The sequence below is a fragment of the Dermacentor albipictus genome, chromosome 1 (assembly GCF_038994185.2).
Source record: "Dermacentor albipictus isolate Rhodes 1998 colony chromosome 1, USDA_Dalb.pri_finalv2, whole genome shotgun sequence".
NCBI lineage: Eukaryota > Metazoa > Arthropoda > Arachnida > Ixodida > Ixodidae > Dermacentor > Dermacentor albipictus.
Genome location: NC_091821.1, coordinates 495,271,831 through 495,285,426, shown reverse-complemented (window position 1 = coordinate 495,285,426; position 13,596 = coordinate 495,271,831). Strand labels below are relative to the sequence as shown.

Here is a 13,596-nt window from a genome sequence, read left to right as displayed (position 1 = left end):
GTGATACATAATGCATTGCCCTGACTGCCAGGTTTCTGCCATTCAAGCCAACAGAAGGCTTCGGCAGACCGAGCAAAATTATATGTACAAATTGATTATTTGTAATACAGATCATCATCGTCATCATCATGATTTGTAGAACATAGCTACAAATTTCAAAGCATGGATAGTGTATTTATTTTTCCACATAGGCTTCAGGTACAGTTATACACTTATCCAAGCATTTATCAAACGCCTGAAATGCTTCGGCATAGAATGATTTACTACTACGATGCAACTAATTTACGACACCATTCTTCACTTCATCACTGTTGAAATGTTTTCCTCCAAGGAATTGTGCTAGGTCAGGACTAAAGGGGTTTGTGTGGTAATATCTGCCAGCCAAGTTCCTGGATTGTTTGGAATGTGCGTTGAGCGATATACGGTCTTGTACTGTCTTGCAAAAAGACCACACCCTTTGTGAACAAACAGGGACGTTGTTTCCGTAAGCTCTTGTGCACATCACGCAGAACAAGGCAGTAATACTGACTGTTGATAGTGACACCATGGGGTAAAAAATCAACGTGAATGATTCCCTTTTTATCCCAGAATACACTTCCCATCAATTTACCAGCAGACGCAGCTGTTCAAATTTCTTGGAAGGTGGTGATTCCGTACGCTTCCACTGCAGTGATGTTCTTTTGGATTCTGGGGAGAAATGGTGAGCCCATGTTTCGTCACATGTCATGATGCGATTTAGAAAATCCTGGCCTTCCCTTTCATAGCATTCCTTCAGTTCTCTACAGACTTCAACTATTCTCTGTCTGTCAAAAGCTATAACTATGAGCATTGCTATCATTGAAAAAAAAAATCGGCAGACGCTATCTCACGTTGACTTTCGACGGTAATGAGTTCAGCATTTAAGTTAAAGAGCAACACAACAAAATTGCCATTAAAAAGGTTATGTGTGAGGCGAATACCCACCGAGACTCCTCTTTCAGGCTTCGATGATTGACATCCCGTTTGAAACGGAGCAGTGATAGCCACATAGCCTGCTTGAGTCATTCAGGGATAGTTTGCAGTCTACAAATTCTAGAATGTTATATACATCGCTTTAATCTTTTCTTCACTTTATCAGAACTTATCTGGTAATGCTACCTATACCTGCAACGGATTCCAACGGATTCCATCGTATGAATCTGTGCCTGCTTTTCCCCCGCCAATACTCTTAACGACTCTTGCCTATAGTGACTGCAGCAGTGTTGATGCTTCCGTCCCTTTTATATCCAAGTTTTTCTGAATGGTGTAGGTTACCTGCGGGTTCTCACTGGGTGAAGGCCATGACATTCAGAGAGGATGTGCTTAGTGGCCTCCAGATTTTTGCTGCAGCGCACACATGCCGTAGTATGTTATTTACTTCGGAATATCTGCTATACGGCATTTCACGCCACTTAGCTTGTCCCTTGCGACGCCTGCGCGTGGCATCCGAAATGCATGACGCGCTTACGCATGCGAAAGCTGAAAAACGCGCGTCGATGCAACCGCGTTCCTCTCGCGCTTCTTTCTGGATACGCTGCGACATCTAATGGAGCCGCCAAGAAAGCTTTCAAGAGGCCTCTGTGACGAAACGCGTGGTGCGTCCGTGCTTGCGAACGTTGAGAATTGTGCGCTCGTTTGCCGCTCACTCAGTGGCACATACTCGTTCAGAAAAGTTGGAGAAATGTTCATTGACAAGTGGCGGACATCCAGTGTAGTCATCGCGCAGCCTGTGAAAGCGTCGTGTTGTAGTCTTTAAGGAACCCTTGTGGCATGGGTTTGGTTTTGCCGAAACTCGTATAAATTTAATGGGCTGTTTTGGTCATTGTAATGCAGCAGATGCCCAGTGCCACAAACCTGTTCAATTAAAGTGGCATCAAAGAGGCACATTGGAGACTAGCACCGAGCAAGTGCCCGAAGTCAGCTTCAAACGGTTCCTTTGAAAGAGAAGTGCATGCGCAGTTCCTTATTTACATTGATCCATGAAAGCGTCCAATAGCTTCATTGAAGAGCCGCACATTGCTATTTCCTCAGTGAGCAAAGTTGGTTCCATGGTTAGCCCCAAATCCTCTTGTCTCAGTACACATGGCCGTTGCACAACCCATTCGACCACGGACTACCCCGTGATGGAGGTAACTAGGAAAACTGTTACAGACAGCCTCCGGAAAGTGGGCGAAGTACCCTAAGAATGGTAGCGCATTAATAGCGTTCTACTTCAAAGTTAAGGTTTCTGATACCATTGCTGAAACGCAACAAGCACTACGACATAACGTAGCTTTAATTCCTTACGGTACCTACATGACATCTCCCATCAGCTGGCAAGGAGTAGACAACGGGAAGGTGTTTATATTGTCATTGTTGGTACACTCTTGAGTAAAGTTACACAATTTGGGTCATATCTTGCCACACAATAATCTGCCTTGCTTGCGTTTCCTGTCTTGAAAACGCTGCACCCGCTATTTTCCTGTCGGGAATGCTCTGTCTTGCTGATAACACGCATGCTGTTCGTGACTTGGAAGTACAGGGCTCGCAGCGTTAACGAAAGGAAATGCCGACAAGACAGATGACGATTACTGTTGTGTGGCAAGATACGACCCAAAGGGTGTTTTTTAAGATTGTAGGAAAAACATTTTTTAACGGTGTGCCAAGGTGCGGCGAGTGTGAAAAGATTAGTGCATGTGCGATGTGCAGCGCAGAAACCGGTTTGTTGATTGTATGGCGGACGCACTTGATGTTAAACTCACTTGTGGCCTCAAGTAGGTGCGTTACACTAAAGGAATTTACACCCCTAAGGGCTTGTTTTGAGTGTAACTAACCCCCTAGCACCCTTGAAAAAGGTGGATTTTATAGGAAATTACACCCTTATGATTGTTCTATTTTCCAATAACACCCTATCCTTTGAGGGTGCTTCGAACAAAATATTACCATTTGACCCGTGGGGTGTAATGGTGTGATCAGGATTATATTACCCCTTTACCTATCGGGTGGTATGAGAAATATAATAGCCCTTGCTATAAGGGTGTTTGAGTACGTCGTGTTGCAGCAGGTACATATGCACTTCATTGTGGTTCAAAAAGTCTACAGTTAGGCTGGCACGCAGAAATGTTATGTATGGTGCGCATACATTAGGCAGTGCGTTTCCAAATGCATGGCATAGCAACTTTGATAGAAAACACATAATCATATGTGAGCGTTCTGCGTGAAATGGTCCAATTTAGCATAGATACACAAAGAGTGAGTGCATGGAGGGTCATTTATTCTAGTCTCCTGTACAATATTTAGAGCTTGCACTAAGCCTTCTATGTGATGACATGTCTTGTGGCCGTTCTACATTGAAGAACAGACTCATTCAAACCAATGTTCCAGGGCACAGGCGAGGCTGGTGGTGCGTCTGTGTAGCTTCATTCCAGAGTCCAAAGGCCAGCCATCATAGATGAAGCCATTTCTTCATTGATCGCTGTAGCCATGTGCTTCTTTCTACATGAAAAATGATTTGTTGCAGTTTAATGTCAGGAAAAGTACACGAAACATGACAAGCAGCGATTCCCTGCATCATTCACTTTATTATTTCAAGATCCCAAGAAGACCAGGATAAAGAAAACAAGTACAGAAAGTGCTTACTTCAAAGATAGTTATTTGGAAAGAATAAGGCATGTAATACGGCCACATCAGAAATGTAGGAGATACAGGCTACATAATTATATGAGGGCGATTCTGAAAGTAAGGCCTTCAAGCCCAGTATTATGCCAGTAGTACTGCAAACATTTTGAACTCTTTATCATTATTGCACTAATGCGTAAGCTATCGAATGTCACTTGCCTCACCTTCCTGTCTCTTCTCATTCCAGCATAATCGAGCGATTCATGGCATCCAGTGGCGGCATCCAGTTGAAACAGCAGGCTGTAATTGAATTTATGACTGTGGAAGGTTGTGCATATATCAACATTCATCGCCAACTGACTGCAGTTTACGGGGATGCCTGTATTGATACCAGCATTGTGCGGAGGTTGGTAAGGACTGAAAGACCAAAGTCCTGCCGCATCAAATTTCAAGGATCAGCACTGAAGTGGACGGCCCATAATGGCTTCTGATGAAGGTCATGATCAGGCGGATGAGTTGACTCGGGGCAATTGCAGGATCAAGCAACACCAGATTGCAACAACACTCACCGTTTCCATTGGCTCAGTGAACCACGTCATTAAAGACCAGCATTACAAGAAGACTTGCTCTTGCTAAGTACCATGGCAACTGACGACTGACATGAAAAATTCGAAGCATAGCCACCAAGTTCAAAGCTTCTTGTAACCCAGGAGGTTCTTAATGATGTTGTTCACTGAACCAAAGCAAATTGCAAGTGCTGTTGCAATCTGGTGTTGCTTGATCCTGCAATTGATGATCCACATCTGAAGCCGTTGCGGGCCGTCCAGTTCGCTGCTGATCCTGGACATTTGATGCGGCTGGATTTTGATCTTTCAGAGTCCTTGCCCCGCTCCGCACAGCGCTAACTTCAACACAGGCATCCCCGTAAACTGCTTTCAGGCGGCAATGAATGTTGATGGGCGCAGAACCTTCCGCAGTGAGAAATTCAATTACAGGCCGCTGTTTCAACCGGACATCACCATTGGATGCCAAGGATTGTTCGATTATTTTGCAATGCGAAGATATAGGAAGGTGTGCGAAGTGACATTCCAGATCTTAAACATCAGTGCATTAATGATAAAGAGCTCAAAATGTTTCCACTATTACTGGTAAAGTAGCGGGCTTGGAGGCATTACTTTCTTGGTCGCCCCCATGTGCAGGCACAATGTGCAGCAATAACGCTGCACATTGTTTTTTTGTGACATCTGACCCAAAACTACGATTTAGAATGCACAAATAAAGATGCTCGTTTTGAGAACAATCAATTGCTTATAAATATATAAATCATTTCTTATGCAATAAATTAACAATGAGAAGCCACATCACTGCAATTTTCCCTACAAGCGAGTTTTATTGGAGATAAGGTGCCGCCATAACGTGCAGCCATGTGCTTCGCTATGCATTGCAATGGAACCATCAAGAGGAACTTTGACATTAACGCCTTGTTCCAAAAACCAATTGTTTAAATGCCAACCATTACCTAACAGGAGGTGGTGGCCACAAAGCAAAAACAAATTCAGGGGTTTACGGGCCAAAACAATGACCTTGCATGCATTGGTTAATATACCACGTGGTATTGTTTTGCCGGCCTCGTCAGGAATTTTCATTATCAACAGGAGCAGTAATCAACACTTTCACAGAAGCTTGATCCTTTATTAACAAGGAGCACAAACGATGCTGTTCTTCATTTCCCAGGCAAACCATGCAAGCAAGAAATCAAATGTACTGAAGGCTGTGGGACCAAGAAATGTCTCGATAAAATCTTGACTCACGAAAAGTCCTAAGCTGTAAACCTAGCCAAATAAAAGCGGAGGTCACTGTATGCTACTATTAAGTCTAGTAAAGGCATATAGAACAAGAGACAAAGATGAAATAGGATGACAGCACATGCCGTCCTTCACTTTGTCCTTTGTGTACTTTCTAAGCTGATCCCATGTGAACTTGCCCGCTTAGCTACTGCTCCCAGCCATATGCTAGTGTTTTCGGGAAAATATTACAAACAATAGATATGTCATTGTCTAAAATACTGTCCTAATGAAGACAAAATATAGCCACTATCTGGTGACGGGTGCTTTGCATGATTGCAAGGAATACAGCTGCAAACTCATAAATGAAGAAGCCTTAGTTCGGAAAAAAAAACAGAAGACATGATCAAAGTGGCTGACTGAAATGTTGGATTAAAGTAATAATGCATTATTAAACACTGAACTACACTCTGAAAACAAATGCCCCTTCGTACGTGTGCTATATTGTCCTCTGGAACCAGGCTAAATAAATTATCTGTTTCTGTCAGTCACGGCAGCCTGTCCCTACCATTGTTGCCATGTGATATGCGATACAGACATGCAGTACACTCGGTCTTTGAAAACAAGATTATTTGAAGTGCAATGTGGTGTCTTCTATACATTGACATCGTGGTGAGTCCTTGAGAAATGTGAATGAAATATGCCATACTGCAATAACCACAAATAGCCTGACTTCTAGACTGCAGTTTGCTGCACCCAACAGGAAGTCGACATTTTCCTCAAACAGACATACGATCATAGTGACAATAAAAACTAACAACATATTCGCAGTTCCTTAAAGGGGTCCCTCACCTGGTCTGGCCATTTTGAGCTGACAAGCGCAGAGCATACACTGTGTGATAATGATCAATTCTGCAAAGCATTACCATGCTACGTGCCATAGAAAGACTTGAAATTTCAACCCAAACGTCGTTTTCCCTTCCCCACGCGGCCACCGCGCTTCAAGCCGGAGGATGACATACACGTGCTAGCGCAGCTACATACAGATAATTACACTGTGACGTCGCTCATGGTGACACGTGACCGCGAGAATTATTCAAGGCAAGATCTGTTTGTATAATGTGTTACTTGAATAGACGAAGTAAAGCTTAGAGAAATAATAAAACACAAACAGAATGTCTGCATGTTCTTGTTTTACTTGGCACCGCAGCAAGAGATGTACTTCCGTTTCGTCTGCTTGTTCCCAAGTTGTGCAGGCGCGCGCGCAGACACCAAAACTATGTCATTTTCTACCGTGTTCATGTGCAGGATCATGCACTGTGATCCGTTGTGTCTGCCGCAGTATTCGAGTAGCACTCACTTATATCCCTAGTCAGGTATCCTTGTGCACAGCGCGCAAAATCGTACGCTGTGCAAAACTAGACAATCGCAACAGCTGGTGCAGGACGCCGTCAGCGGAAGTGCGCCGCGCGAACAAAAAGTGAGGGAAAAAAATGAAGGCGGCGCTTGTGATATTTGCATCAAGCGATCCTCGAGGTCCGGTATAGGAGAACAGAGATAAGGAATTTTACTTGCGGAGGCTAGACGACGCGAGTGGAGAGAACGTCTCGCTTGACAGTGGAGCTCGCCTCCTGAAATCATGGGTTCCCGACATTGAAAAATTTCCACCTCGGCTTATAATGAGCCAATTTGAAAAATTTTTATGGCTGAACGCTTCCTAGAGGACACGTAACAACTTCCAGTGTAAAACAAATTTGCTATCGAGACTGGTGATGGGCCTTTTAAGCATCTACACTGCAATAAAATTTTGTGTAATCAGTTTTGCGCAACAGAATAACATGCTACTTTCAACGGACAACATTCACTGGGTAACCCATGTGCCTATAAAGGATTCATGCATAAAAGGTACGCACACAGCAATCAGTTCTGAGCCCATATATTTAAAAATATTCTGCAAGCTTCATGCACTGTGGAAATCCTTATTACGCAAAGTATTTTCCAGGTTGCTGGCTATCCAGTATTGTACAGGGTTCCATAAAAGGTTACCAGGCAGACCAATCTGGCAAGGATTATCTTGCAAAGTAACCGATGTATAAATGCATAAATGAGCACTTCAGAGGTTATCTATGGTCATTATTGACCAGAACTACCTCCAAACCTCCTCACCATAGCAAAAGAGACTATGTGAAAGGCAGTTTTGGAGGAAACTAACACAATAAAAACAAGCCGTTGGCAGTACTGTCTATACAATGCAAGAAACTACACAAGCTAAGGCATAGACTGCCATTGCTGCCTTTGTTCCCTTCGGCTTTAGTGATCTTACGCTTCTCAATTCACCTCACTGGTGTGCTCTCGATCACTTGGTTGTCATTGTGGTTGCTCCGCAAACGCTTATCAAGCATGGTTCCTTTAAATATTCTACACAATTATTTGTGTAACCATCTTCAACTAACATTTAAAAATGTTAGTTGAAAGCATTACTTGTTTCGCTTTACTGTTGTTCTCTTATGCTACGCATCATTAAAGGGACACTAAAGTGAAAAAATTATTTCTTCTGCGTCAGTAAATTACCGTTCTACGACACCAAAACCACCACTCTTGCAACGATAAGACGTTTGGTAAGCAAGAAAAACCGCAAGAACGAAATATGGGTGGCGACGCCTACTCAAGTTCTCGCACCTGGGTGCTGTGACGTCTTGGATTTTGATGGCATCTTCTAGGGCCTACTAGTTATATGTAGGGGTACATATTGACTACATTGTGTTCTAAAGGAACCAAAAGTTAAACATGGCAAGTTTCGGGAACCTTTATTCAGCCAACGCGGCGCCAATGCGAAAACATACTTCGGAATCGCTGACGTCACGCTGACGTACCGGCGCTGCGGTTTCGGCACGAAATTCAAATACTGATACTTGGACCTTCATTTTCTCATCTAATAATCAAGCTATTTTTTTAAATGACTGCCTGCAGGGTTCTCAAACGATGCTTCATTTGTCTAAACTGATTTATTGTTTCGCTTTAGTGTCCCTTTAAGCTGGCCTTTATCTTTTTCTTAATTTCTGATTTACACAATGGCTGGTGACGACCCCTCTGCCAGAATTATTTGGTGTATCTACTACAAAGCACTTCATATACCTTCTGACATAACCTTACACATCACCACTAAGCAAGGACATAATCCTGCTGGTATTTGTATTACAGGGGTTTTCACTAAAGATCTTCCAAGTAAGAACTCTTTAGCATCTGATCATTTACATGCTTTTGACTGGAACAGCACAGTAAATGCATCATGCTTAAGAGGAAGCTTTAGCTCGGGCCCAACTCCGACGCGGCCTATTCAAATACATGTAAAACGCAAAAACGTTTTCATGAGATAACCCCTGGATCGATTTTGATGAAATTTGTTGCATTTGAAAGAGAAAGTTAAATTATAGTGACTGTTGGAAGTGGAATTTCGATTTAGGGCTTGAATTTTCTTAAAACGATTTTCAAATATTTGACCATTTGAAAAAAATAGAAGCACGAAGTTTACAAATTCATAGCTCTGCATCAAGAACTGATATCGCGGTTCTGTAAACGGCATCCATTAGATCATTCAAAGCGGACAAATTCAATGTGTCATTTTACATCTTACGTGAATTTGTTACGTTGGTTACAGCGGTTTTGCAAAAGTTGTATTTCCCTACGAAGAAATTATTTTATATTCATGTGTAACATATCAATTTTGTCCGCTTTTGATGTACTATTAAATGCAATTCACAGAATTGTATTACCATTTTTAGTGGTTGGGTTACAGAGTTGTAAACTTGATAGTTTTGTTTTTCGAAAATGTTTTATTTTTGCCAATTTTTAATAAACAATTCACGACCTAACTCTGAAATTCGAAACCCACATTCACTATATTCTAAATTTATCTTTTAAATGCAATAAACCTCGTCAAATTCGGTGCAGTGGTTGCCGAGAAAAACGAATTCTCCTTTTACATGTATTTAGATAGGAGCACTCGAGCTAAAGCTTCCTCTTAACAGAAGTTTAGCTATTTTAAACAAAGCACACTTAAAGCCTTTGATGTACGAAGTTTGTCATCTGCTTTCACTTGATCTTGTTGGTTGTATGATTGTGAGTTATGCTTAGATCAAACATTATAATGGCCAACATCTTTCATCTGTGAAGCGCAGAAAACTTTAGTGCACTTGTCAGTGTTGTTACGGCAGTCTTAAATGCGGTAATTAGGCTGCTGGCTGTTTAGCACTGTAGTAGCATTGTACAGGGTGACCATTTTTATATTTTATAGAATTTTTAAAAAATTCCTGTGGTAGATGGCATAATTGTTTTCCTTGAGCTAGATTATTTGAAGACGCAGACATTACTAGCGTGATAAATCAAAACATGTCAAACTAATTTAAGAAATTCACTAATTACCTTGGTATTTCATTATTTTACTGCACATATTGCAATTTACGAATTGTAGCCAGTCAGCTTGGAAGACATATGCACTTGAACTTCCAGGATGACACTAGTTTAGAAATATTTCACTGCATATAAAACAAAATACAAGGGCGTTGCAGTTACTTTTGTGCATTAGTGCATAAAGCACATTTCGTTAAATGAGTAAGTGGAACAACAATGCATTTTTATAGCAAGTTTGATGGTGCATACGTACAAACTGGCACCATTCTGGAAATCAATTCCATGTGGATACACCTTGCAATCTCACTGGCTATACTTTGTATATTGCAATATGTGCCTCATATATGTGGTGGCGCTGGCAAACACTGCCAGGGTTCTACTAAGAAACAAATACCCAAGAAAATAGACGGGGGAATGGCGCAGCGGTAGCTTAATTGGTAAAGCATCGCACGCGTAATGCGAAGACGTGGGTTCGTTCACCACCTGCGGCAAGTTGTTTTTTCATCCACTTTCATTTCCATTAATTTATCATTTCTTTATTTCATTTAATAATCGCAAGTAATTTCCCCCCAAATTGTCCTTGGTGTCAGTGTTTGTTGACTTCTTAGGATATGATTAATAAAAATCAGGCCCCTCGGTTAACCCCCTTTGTTCTCGTTTATATGTGTCGTAAAGTAATTCATCCGAAAGATTAGTAAATTTTCAATAACTGGTTGCATATGTGCTTCGATTTCTTATGCAAGATATGTCTGTCTGTTTGAATATTGCTACTCAAGAACTAGAATTATGCTATATCCAACAGGCTACATTTAAAAATTCCACGAAACTTCAAATCATCACCCTGTATAAGGACACTGAATTTAAACACAAGCTTCAGTGAACCTTATTGAATGTGCAAATGGCCAGTGTAACTAGCCTGATCATCCTGGAAATATTGTGTAGCTTATAAGCACAGTGCATTTCAATTCCACATTTAGGAGTGCAACTTTTTCTTGAAATCAGCCGTTTCTTTTTGACAGCTAGCGTCCTTGCCAGTTTGCTTGATCATAATGTCGCATGAATTGAATAGTACTGTACAATCAGACGTTTTTCTGCTCACAGTGTCCAGTGATGTGCTTTGGTAGTGTCTTTAGCAGTTGAGATAGTGTTCATGCAGGTAACCATCAGACAACATTGCGATACCTGCTAAGGAAACGCTATCATGTCTTTTGTTTACAATAGAGCATTTGCTCTGCCTTCTGCCAAGGTTTGTTATCCATGTCAGGCCAGCATGGAGCTTGCACAAGCGGCACCTTTTGCACAAAAGTGTTCGTATGTGAAATTAACTTGTTCATCAATTTCTTCCGATAGCTCCTGTGTTTCCGTCCGTCAACATTCTGTGCATCCCATGTTTCTGTGTAGGAAAAATTTCAGTCAGTCTAGAGTGCTGTGTTATGTGCTTCTTGATTTATTTTTCATGCCAGTTAATGATGCCTCAAGTCTAAAATAAGCAACAGCTAGCCCAAGTGCATTCTTCAACCATGTAATGCATAGGGCCGATAACCTGTGGCACATTCGAATTACAGAATGGATGCCAAGGGAAAAGAAGGGTTGTCAAGGACGGTAGAGAATTAGACTGATGAAGTAAGAAAATTTACAGGCCTCACTTCGAATCAGCCAGCGCAAGGAAAACGTTATTGGAGCTCACTGGGAGAAGTATTCATCCTCCACAGGAAAAAATATGTAGGCCAATTGTGATGAAAGAAGTATACCTGTCGGCTCAGACGTCTTCACTGTCTTCAGCAATGTGCACGCCGAAGACAGTCAGTCGGTTCCCATGCAAATGCTTCATGCTGACTAACTGCATAGGCACAAGGAAACCACTCACCATTATTACCGCCCGAGATTGACCACTTCTTAAAATGATTTCTCAAAACTGCAAATACAAATAAGCATTTACCACCTAATACATACACATATACAGGCCAAGAATATTTACAATAACCATACGCTTTATGACTAGTCATTAGAATAAGGTAGGGAAACGTACAATGTACGTAGGACTTTTAGTGCAATTCGTTGCAGAAATACTGTCGACCCCTGACAGGACGCTTTATGCAGGGTTCAGTCATACAACAAGAAAACAAATAGTAGTATTAAGCATGTCTGCGTGAAACCAAGAAACGAGTTCAAGGACGAGAAAAAAATTGATTAGGCTAGGTGTACTTATATACACAAAAACATAAATTTACAAACCGTACAACCACGCGTGCATCCACAACAGCACGAGAGTTTCTAGAACAAACGAGCACAACTGAAAACGAAGGATAAGTACATAGCCGGGACGGTTGTGGTTCTTTTGTTTTGTATTAGTTCTGGCGATGAAAGCACAAGTATTGCAAGATACCTGCGCCACTACCTACCACGTGACCTCCCACAAAAAAATTGAGTGCAAGTACACAACCGACATTTAGTACTGTTGTCACACTGCACGCTGCGCACTTTTGGCCGCGATCGATCCTGACTGGGTTCAAATTTATGGTCGCATTTGGCTTCCTTGCTGAATCTGCGGACGGGAGCCAATCGCGGTCGAAAATTTCGATCCAGAACGGGCTCAGTCGTGATAGAAAGTGGCCGTGTCACACCGGTATGTCTGCGCCCATCTTCAGTAACAGAATGGGCCAATTAGCCAAAGTATTAATTAATTAATAATTATCAATTATTAATTAAGTATTATTTAATTATTAATTATCAATGATTATTTAGTATTATTTAATTATTAATTAATAATTCTCTACAACTCTATGTGCTGTCACAGGACAGGTGGACAGGTGAACAATTTTTCACATTCCGTGCCCGTAGGCTCCGCCTGGAGTACATATACTGCACTCGCATCCAACACACCTTGTGCTGTCCTTTAAAGAAATTACGCGAAAATTACTACCTCAATGACGCAACGTAAGAACGCGACGCTGAACGTGACTACGTACGTACCTTTTATATGAGCAGTCCATGCGCCTTGCAAAAGGCCCTCGGTTTGAAGGCGGAGCGCTGTCACGATGTGTACTCTGGGCAAGCCATTTCGTTTACGTTGTGGATGGACGATGTTGACGATGGATTCCGCCGAAAAAGAAAAAAGAAAAACGTCCACGTCTTCACTGTTCACGTCGAATGGAAGGTGTTTTCTCCATTGCCACGAATGCGGCTGTCGTAGGGCTTAGTAAACACTGTCACAAAGAAACACCGATGTCGTAGGCCGCTACTGCCTTTCTCACGCACAATGACGTCGCCATCAGTCCGGACGCTCACTTCGCGTCGATGAGCACAAAAGTACACGAAAACAACGAGGTGGTGCAACCTAAATGCAGCGAAAAAAAATTTCATTACTCAGAACTTCAAGACTGTCACGGAGAACACACACATGCACCCGGCGGCCCGCGGCGAGACCCAGCGATAGCGGCGACACCCGTCGTTGGAAGTTACTTTGTTTTCGGTTTCGTTTTCAAGGCATAAAAACAAATATTCGCCTCACCTACGTGTGTACATTAGTTTTCAAGCTATTCTACGCTACGTCTAACCCATTTTCCGTGTTTACCGGTAGTTTCACCGGAAATTTATTCGTATAACTCCTTCGGGCGCCGTGTCCCAACGCGGGGACGTGAACTTCGCGCACACCTGTTGCGTAAAAGTGCAAATAAAAACGTCGTTGTGAATGCGCCCTAAACGCCCCACAAGCCACTTTAATGGACAGGCGGCGCCATCCCACGCCAAGTGAACAAGATGCTGCTGGAGAAGCGCGGTAATAATC

General features: G+C 42.2%; 1 long non-coding RNA gene across 1 annotated transcript; it reads right to left on the bottom strand.

Moving 5' to 3' along the window:
* Nucleotides 1–3,273: 3,273 nt before the first annotated feature.
* On the bottom strand, nt 3,274–12,959 carry LOC135908818 (uncharacterized). The gene is made up of 3 exons (XR_010566445.1): nt 12,783–12,959; nt 11,561–11,649; nt 3,274–3,492 (listed from the first exon to the last, which is right to left on the bottom strand). It is a non-coding gene; the product is annotated as an uncharacterized lncRNA (long non-coding RNA).
* Nucleotides 12,960–13,596: the final 637 nt, after the last annotated feature.